This window comes from Calidris pugnax, unplaced genomic scaffold (genome assembly GCF_001431845.1).
Source record: "Calidris pugnax isolate Ruff unplaced genomic scaffold, ASM143184v1 scaffold39, whole genome shotgun sequence".
NCBI lineage: Eukaryota > Metazoa > Chordata > Aves > Charadriiformes > Scolopacidae > Calidris > Calidris pugnax.
The window spans coordinates 6108631-6118015 of record NW_015090828.1 but is presented as its reverse complement, the minus strand read 5'-3'; the positions used below and the strand labels follow the sequence as shown (position 1 = coordinate 6118015).

Below are 9385 nucleotides of genomic sequence, written 5' to 3'. Positions count from 1 at the left end.
CAGCGCCGCTCCGCAGGGCCCCGCGGGAGTTCAGCGGTGGCGGCCGGGGAAGGAGGAGGAAGTGGAAGCGGAGGAGGAGGAGGATTAGCGGGGCTGGCGGAGGTGAGGGGGTGGTGGGGCCGCCATCTTAGCGCGGCGGGGGGTGAGGCGAGGCCTGTGGGAGAGGCCGCTGCCCCGGGAAGGGCCCGCCGCAGCCTCGGCCGGACGGCGGGGACCCGGCGGGCAGAGGCCCCGGCCTCCCCGCGGGTCTGGGCGGTGCCCTGCCTGCCGGGACGGGGAGGCCACGGGCATGAACAGCGTTCCCGTGTTTTCTGTGGGGAGGCGAGGAGAAGGTGCCGGAGGGACTCTCTGCTTGGCACGTGGGTTAGCCATGTAAAACCGAGGGTGGTAGCGCAAGTCCAGCCGGCGGCCTACACAAACAGTTTATTTTTGATCACTAATTGCTTGTTACGGCTGAGCTACCTTGTCAGATTGATCAGATTACATGCTATTTTCTGAGGCTGCCTGCCCCGTTGGGGTGCTGGGTGGAGGTCTGGCCGTACAGCAGGCGCTGGCCTTGTTGTGTCTCCTTATCGTCGGTTTCCAGTGCGGTTGTATCTGAATTCGTTATCTTTAACCACAGATGAACATCGAATGAGCACATGGAGTTCCAGACGCTGATCCTCGGAGAGTCCACGTGTGGCAGAAAGGATGGATAATCTTTTGGCTCGGCTCCAGCCCGGTGGAGGCTGCGTCTGGTTGTTCCAGGCTGATGTACAAAAAGGGCACAGCATTTATTCTGCCAGGGCGTTACATGCAACATTTGATTTCATTTATATATCTGTGGGCAACCATCCTGCTTCTTTCTTTAGAATACACATGACTGCACATAGCAGATCATGCCTAGAAAATACTGTGGTTCTGAAGTCAGAAATTAACCTATTCGTGCTGGGTTTTGTTAAGCAAGTTAGGCTCTGATCACAAAAATACACAGGCTCATACCACCTTGAGCTCAATTATTTAAGCAAGTGTTCAGCATGGTAGGTCTAGGCCCAGCTGGTTAGGATTCTGAAAAACTGCTGACTAATAATAAAACAGGACTCCCGTGACTGCACCCCACCAAGTTAAAAAAAAAATAATTTAAGACCAAGGTAAAACGATGGGTTTTCTTGATTAAAGGCAAGCTAGAGCTTTAAGATAGGCATTGAACTTAAGTAAGGTGTATGTGGCCTTATCGTATTCTTACATATTTTACATGAATCAGAAATACAGATGTTGCGGGCATGTGATGGCCCAGCAGAGGATGAAACACTGATACTGTAAACAAAGATTGCTGACTTGAGTCTCTCTTCCCAAACCTATTTCCATCCATCTATAAATAAGTTTGGTGCACAGAGTGCAAATTTAGGTCACGGCATTATTGCTTCCTCTTCATGGAGGATGATGTTCGTTTGAGTTGCTGCTTTCGAGTTCCATCTGAAGCTACAAAGCATTGCAATCTTCAGCTGTTTCGTGTTCACACCGATGTTTAAAGTCCTTTCTTTCTCCAGTGCCAGCAGGGGATGGAGGTCAGGTGAGCATTTCTGTACCTGGCAGGAACAGGTATGCCTGGCAAGATGCTTAGGATGAAGGTGCAGATGGCCTGTGAGCCTTTCTGTATTGGAATGAATGGCTGAGGGCACTGACAGTCTCGCCCCTGTCTGTTGACTGGCAACTGGCATTTTTTTAAGAGGCCAAGGGATTTAAAGGGCTCCATGTTCAGTGTAGTCTTCTATTCAGTCCCCTTCTGCAGGGGCAGGTAGTTTAATTGTGGAGGTATGGACTGGACTTTTTGGCAATTATCGTTATCAGTGATAACGGTAAATTACCTTTCTGTTGGCTTAAGCTATCCATTTGTGTCCTGCCTTAGCAACTACATTTTATGCTTGCAAGGGATTGCTAGAATGTTTGCTTTTGAACACACTGGTTCTTTTTCTGAGCAGCACAAAAGTAGGCCGTTTTGTAGAAATGCTTGGTAATGGTAGGACATTGTGCAGTTGGAGTAACGCGCAGTTGTAGGAGAGATCAGCACGGGGAACTAGGATCCCGAGTTCTTGATCTCAGCCTGGTCATGACTTGCTGGGTGATATTAGGTGAGTTACTTGACCCTTTAGTGCTTATCACTCTGTAAGCCATGAATCACACGTCCTGTGTAGAAGGATGTTTATTAAGATTTTAAGAACGTCTTTATGTGAACATTCCTGGTGCCATGTTACTTTGGTGACTGCATAATTGACGACCACGTGATCCTCCATGTTTTTAACTACTGTATTGATTCCCATTTCTGACAGATACAGTCAAAAATATGTCCTTGGCACTTAGCGTTCCAGTTAAATGCTGTATCACACCCACATTTCTCAGTGCAGTAATATTAAAAAAAACCCCAACAAACAACCTCAAAAGCAAAGCAAGCTGTCCAGCCAACTGACATTAAATTGACATGTTTTTTCTTCTGAAAGGCCATATTCTTAGCTGGCCTCTACCATCGCGACTGCATGTGAAGGAAAAAAAAAAAATAATCATGGTGTAGTTGTGTAGTTGCTTGGCTGGGCTTTGAGATTGCTTTGTGTTGGTGATGCAATGACCAAAGTTCAGCCCAGTGGTTTTATGATACAACCAGTGTGAGTGAGGTCAGGTTCAGGTTATGGTTTTGGTCTCCTGCTGTGTTTGTTTTTTTCCCCACACGCAGAAAGAGAATGTGTTGAGAAGTGTTACAGCTATTTTCTCCTGCCCAGTGCCCCTATTTCTAGGTTCCTCTTCTTTCTAGCTGAACTCTCCTGTAGGATTGACAGTTCTTCAGCTTCTTGGTTTTTTTGTTGCTGTTACGTATTACAATTCCCCCCAAGGTTGTGAAACATCCCTTGTTTATTTTCACTTTCTTTTAGGGGTTGCTTCCCAGATCTTCTTAATTTGGTTTAAGAAGTTAGAATTACCTGTAGCCACCAGGTAAAATGACAGTCTTGAATGGATGAAAGTGACAGCTGCCTCCTTAGAAGGTCAGTTGTTAGCTGTAGTTAAATGTTATATCACAATATTGGAATATTTTACAAGGTACAGAACTTGGACAGCAGTACAGAAACCATATTCTGTTATAATATTCCCAACGGCTGCAGATGTGTGCTTACACAGGACAAAAAATAAGAATCTGTGTCAGACAACATCATTTTTGCAGTGTTCCTGCCACTGGTTCTGCAAGGGTATATATTAATTTTTATTTTATAGCTACCACCAATTAAGGAGATGGATATGAACACTAGCCAAACACGATTCAGATGAGAACAAGACTAAAAACAGAGTAGACAAACAACATGGCTGTAATATTTGCTGGCTCTCCAGTAATGGCTTACGTAAAAGAAAGTTGGCTATCAATTATTCATCAGAGAATTTATATATCAGTAGAAACACAGAGGAGTGCTAGCTATAACTGTACTGAAATTAAAAGGGGAATTAGGTTCATATAGATACCAAACTTCAAGCAGATCTATGTAACATTAAGACTCCCACCCACCTTTACCACTTCTTTACTGACACACATCCTGTATTCCATTAACCACGTAATTCACCCCTCGCTGCACTCTTCATTTGTTGTAGCCTCTCAGTTAAATGCACTATTTCTATATAAAGCCCATCATTAGTGAGTTTTATTGACAGTTTGCTACCGAACAGCCTAGAGCGGGAGTTGGAGTGACTCAGAGCAGGGAAGGCTGTGCAGCATGCAACTCCCCGTGCATGAATCTGCAGAGATAACGAGCCTCATTCTCATCGTCTGAGTTCAGCTCCGCTGATTTCATGCTTTCCACTGGTGCAAATCAGATCCGTACCGATGTCTCTGGCGCCGCCCAGGTTAGACTCTGGTGGTGGGAGCTGTGGGTTAGTCATGGCCTCGTTCCTTCTGAACTCTCTGACTGTCTAGGGCTGATCCTGGGTGTGAGGAAGAAGACATTTACCAGCACGGTTAGAAACCTCCCTTCCTGCTCTCCCTTCTTGGCGTGGAGGTTGCAGGAAGGCATCTCTGGCCGGAGCCGCTTGCGTGGTGTCGCTCTGAGCCACTGCAGCTGTGCAATACTTTCCCCAGCTGCGTGCAGCAGTGACGAAAGAGGAGAGAGAAATCCCCTAGTGGTTGTGGAAAGAGTTACTGCTTGACTTCTCTAAGGTTTTCACGTATCTTTAATGTTTTCTAAAGATAATCTGATTATATAATCTGGGACAAATACCACCGTTATGTCTAAAACTTAAAAATAGATTCAAGAGTATTGTTCAAGTGTCCAGAATCCTGAGTGTTCGGGTACAGGCAGGAAAGTAAAAAAAGATTTTTTTGATAATTACTGAGATGAAAGAATCCCACAGCTCAATTTGCAAGTGTAATTCTGAGTCCACAAAAAGATGTATTACCACTCTTTCTTATTACTGGCATAACTTTCAAAATAAAATACCAACATGAAGGCGTATGGATATTATGTTATGAAGAATGTAATTAGAAATAAATGGGAATCGTTGATTAAACTGGTTATTCTTACAATGTATTGAACACTGTCGTTTGGTCCATCACATTTAGTCTTTTAACTGACAGCAGAAAAGGCACAGTTAAAGATGTGGTATGTTTACTTGTGATTTCTTCCCTGCGTGTCTTTATCTCTGGTTGTATTAAAATAATTTGATATTTTACATAAGTGCATTCAGAAGCAGCAAAATGCGTAGAAGTCATTTATCATTTTGTTGATGGAAATTACTGTTAACTTAAAAGCTGATGCTACCTGTTGGGAAAGTTGAAATCTGTTTCCTGGGACAGTTAGTACAGAATGAAGAAATACTTGGCTGTTGTCCTGGTGCATGCGGGGTTTGTCTCCTCCCTGGAAGGTCCTGCCTGGCCATGAAGTGGAGCACCTGGAGTCCATCCTGTGGTTGTAATTTCATGGGCTTTGAGCGTGGCCCTCTCCACTATTTTTGAAACCACTTCCCTGTAGATCCTTTGAATTCTGTCGCTGTCTGCTAGACCCATGAGGCCCCTCCAGTCTCTCTTACAGCAGTGCCGAACTCCACTTGGTTTTTTTTCCCCTCTTTCTGTTACTTTTTCAGAGAATCCCGAGGGTCCTGTTTGGTCGCTCAGTGGGAAAGCGGAGGGTGGGAGAAAGCTTGCAAGGTCACCTCTGTTTGGAAGCAGCTCCGAGGACCTTCAGCCCTCCCCTCAGCAGCTGGCTTTTAAATGACAAGAGAAGGTTGTGCTGATACGGCCCAGGGGAAGGGCCCGCTTAGCGGACGAAGGCCCTGCAGAGTCCTCGTTGTCGGGCAGTGATGAGAAAAGCTGCTCCCTTGCAGGGAAAGGCTTACGTTTCTCTCAGCACACTGTCACTGACTGCAGTGCCATGTTTCCCTTTGCCTGCTCTGAGGTAGGTGTGATACAGAAGCACTTTTGTGCTAGGGTGTCATCCTGCTCTGTTGGAGTCTGAGAGCTGGAAGTAGACTGTTTACTAACTGGGGTCCCAGAGGGCCCCAAACAAGACTGGGGCCGGTCTTGTTTAATATCTTTAGTGATGATCTAGATAAGGGATTGAGTGCACCCTCAGTAAGTTCGCAGATGACACCAGACTAGGTGGGAGTGTTGATCTGCTTGAGGGTTGGAAGGCTCTACAGAGGGATCTGGACAGACTGGATCAATGGGCCAAGGCCAAGGGGATGAGGTTTAATAAGGCCAAGTGCTGGGTCCTGCATTTCGGTCACAACAACCCCAGGCAACGCTACAGGCTTGGGGAAGAGTGGCTGGAAAGCTGCCCAGCAGAAAAAGACCTAGGAGCGTTGGTGGACAGCCGGCTGAACATGAGCCAGCAGTGTGCCCAGGTGGCCAAGAAGGCCAACAGCATCCTGGCCTGTATCAGGAACAGTGTGGCCAGCAGGAGTAGGGAAGTCATCGTGCCCCTGTACTTGGCACTGGTGAGGCCTCGGTTTTGGGCCCCTCACTACAGGAAGGACATTGAAGTGCTGGAGCGTGTCCAGAGGAGAGCCACCAAGCTGGTGAGGGGTCTAGAGAACAAGTCATATGAGGAGAGGCTGAGGGAACCGGGCATGTTTTGTTTGGAGAAGAGGAGGCTGAGGGGAGACCTCATTGCCCTCTACAATTACCTGAAAGGAAGGTGTAGAGAGGTAAGTGTTGGCCTCTTCTCCCAAGGGAATAATGACAGGACCAGAGGAAATGGTCTAAAGCTGGGGCAGGGGAGGTTTAGATTAGATATTAGGAAGAATTTACTGAGAGAGTGGTCAGGCCCTGGAACAGCCTGCCCAGGGAGGTGGTGGAGTCACCGTCCCTGGAGGTATTTAAGAAACGTGTAGACATGGCTCTTCAGGGCATGCTCTAGTGCCCAAGATTATTGGTTTGTGGGTGGGTGTGATGTGGTGGGGTGTTGTGTTTTTTGTTTTGTTGGGGGATTTTTTTGTTTGTTTGGGGTTTTTTTGTTGTTTTATTTTTTGAGGTTGGACTCGATGATCTCAGATGTCCCTTCCAACCATGGTGATTCTGTGATTTTGTGGGTGTGAGGTGTGGATCTACCACTGCTTGTGCTACGCTAAGTGATCACACACCAACTTTAGGCAACCTTACCAGCAAGGTCTAAAGTAATCCTATTTTTGTGGGTTAAAGAGTTACTGCTGTGCAGCTGAGTCACTGTAACCTGCTTGGTGCTCACTCATAGCCTTCCTTCACTGCCAGGAATGCCTTAGCACAGACTATCTTTAAGCTAAGCCTTTCTTTTTCACAATCACAAGAGAGTGCTGGCTATGGTCATGACACAGGTGATAAATAGTAGTGCATGAAGTAACTTCATTGCCTTTGGTTGTACATGTAACACATCATTTCAAGAATCTCTTTTCATCGAGAGAGAGGACTTCATTTCTTAACGATTCAGGATCTAATTTATCCCAGGGGAGTTCTATACAGGGTTAATCAATAGTGCTAAATTTAAGAGGGAAAGAATAAATAATTTTTAAGGAATAGCCAAGGAACATTTTTCTATTTAAAATAAATAATAGATACATTTTTTCATAGAAAGACTTAGTGTTCAGTAGAAAAAGAGGTGAACAATAAAATATAGTTGGTAAGGTATTTAGTGGGACAGGGAAAATTCTTTCAATGTTTTCAGGTGTTTGTAGTGTTTAGGATAATTGGTAAATCCAGTAAAATCCTTCTTTGTCCCATAGGTAAAGGATCTGAATTAAACTCGAGGCCTCCAGGAAGAGGAAGTGTTTGAACAAGGCAGGTGGACTGAGGGAAGCAGAAGGCGGTGGCCAGGACCCATGGGACAGTGACAGCCACCCAAGCAGGCAGTATTGATCTCCCTTTGAGGATCTGACTACCTCCAAGACACAAGTATTAAAATAGAAGAACACCAATTAGAAAATATTGCTAATTACTTAGTAGAGGGAAATGTCGAGGGAGAAAGAGAAGAAAGGAAAAGAGGCCAGTGTGGATGGAATGTCAGTGAAAGAGGTCAGGAGGACGTTCTAGAGAAGCAGCACACAGCAGAGGTGGGTTGGTATTTGAACGTCCAGGGAATGAGGCAAGGAGGGAACAGAGCAGTTTGGTTGCATGATGTACAGTTACGGGATGAACAGCTCAGTGCTGTGTGTAGGCTAGGTTTTGAAGTGTGGATTGAAATGGTACAAAAAGTTTTTGTTTCTTTAAAAATGAAGAAAGTGGTTTTAATGGTGTGTTGGAGGACAAAGTGAAAAGTTGCAAGTCTGAAAATGAGAAGTGCTTGCCAGAGCTATAAACATGACCCTCCCTGGTTGTGCTCTAGTACTCAGAGTATTTACATGACCACATGCTCTTTTTCAGTCAGAATAATATATTTGTCAGTAACATATCACTGCTGCACCATGCTACAGTGTGCATAGGTGTATCTTCAGATGATTGAGGAAAAACCCTAAATGTTACTGAGGTATAAAGGGAAATTAATTCAGATATTTAGTATCTAGATTTTATTTTACTTTTGCATTTCACAGCATGGTAGCAAAAACGTGGCAGATTTTTCTTGGAAAATTAGGATGCATTCCAGCAGAAATTGATGCAGAGACTCAGCTTTTTCCTAAAAAATAGCTTCCACTATTCCCCATAGCTCAGTATTTAGAGCTTGCAGGATCAGAACCTAACAAGACATACATCCTTCTTACTGTTTGGTTTTTTTTTTCTTTCAGGAGAACAAAAATCTCCATGTCTCCATGTTAAAATGATTGGAAATTGAACTTGTGGGGGATCTAGCATGTGATTACTTTTTTTAGACAGGATTTTCTTCGTAGCTGAATTGGACTGAGTCTTTTTTTTCTCCCAAACCAGATGGTAAGTGATTCAGTACTTTTAGCAGTAGAAAAATGATTTGTTTTCTTTCCTCAGTAGTTGGTGTGAATGTACTTTTCTTTATCTATTTACATATTATGTAAACACACTTTACCAGCGTTTATGTACATAGTTTGCAGTCCTAATCCTGCAGAGAGCCCTGTATAGGCAAGGCCTTGCACATAGGAGAAGTTGACATTGCTTACAGAAAGCTGTTTGCATGGAACTCATGGCAGGGTTGTAACTCTATTTGTATTTTTATCTGTATACTTACATTAATGACATTGTACGAGGATGCCAACAGAACCGTGAGTCCACAATACAGCTGGGTAACTTTGCTCACTTTACTTTTTTTCACCTAACAAAGTCTCTGGGTGTGTCAGTGATCTCTGCTGCTATCTCCCTGTGGTAGGCTGTAGTCCGTGTGACACTTGAGTTAAAGTTAAAAGCTTTATCCTTATAATAGGGTGTTGGGGCAAAATCCTCTTGGTGTGCAGGGGGAGCGAGGGCCTCATTCGTGTGACTTTTTGGACTTGTACTGATGCTACTAGGGGGACTTCATAAGGGATTCCAGTAATGGTGAGGAATATTTGGGAGAGTATTAAAAAAAAATTTCACATACGTACCTGATCTCTCAAAGTTGTCTGTATCTGTATTTGTTTGTGTATATGAAAGGTTAAAACTGAATACTAAATGCAGTGCTGTTCCTTGTTTTGTGCTAAATAAAACATACATGTAAGCCATATATACGCCGTGTCAGTATATGGGCATTGGAGGTAGACTGGAAGGATCTGAAGCTGATGGTAGGCTATGTTATAGGGAGTATGTTACAGTGTCCAGCCACTGATTCCCTACACGAGAAGGTAAGATACATGCAAGGTTGCCCAGGAAGCCTTACGGTTGTCTTTTTTCTTTTTTAAATTATCCAAGTATGCTTTTACCCCTGCTTTGTCTGAGAATTAAAATGTTGAATGCATAGAGTCGTACGGCCGCTTTACTGAGATGATAATACTCCACTTCAAAAATAGTGGCCAGTTTCTCCAT

The 9385-nt window shown here is 44.4% G+C and overlaps 1 long non-coding RNA gene across 2 annotated transcripts; it reads left to right on the top strand.

Annotated features, from left to right (window-relative positions):
- Positions 1-8964, top strand: LOC106887151. 2 transcript variants are annotated; one of them, XR_001411816.1, is made up of 4 exons: positions 1-102; positions 623-5405; positions 7207-7533; positions 8203-8964. It is a non-coding gene; the product is annotated as an uncharacterized LOC106887151 (long non-coding RNA). The 2 variants fall into 2 exon arrangements; XR_001411815.1 differs by having other exon boundaries at positions 7207-8964.
- Positions 8965-9385: the final 421 nt, after the last annotated feature.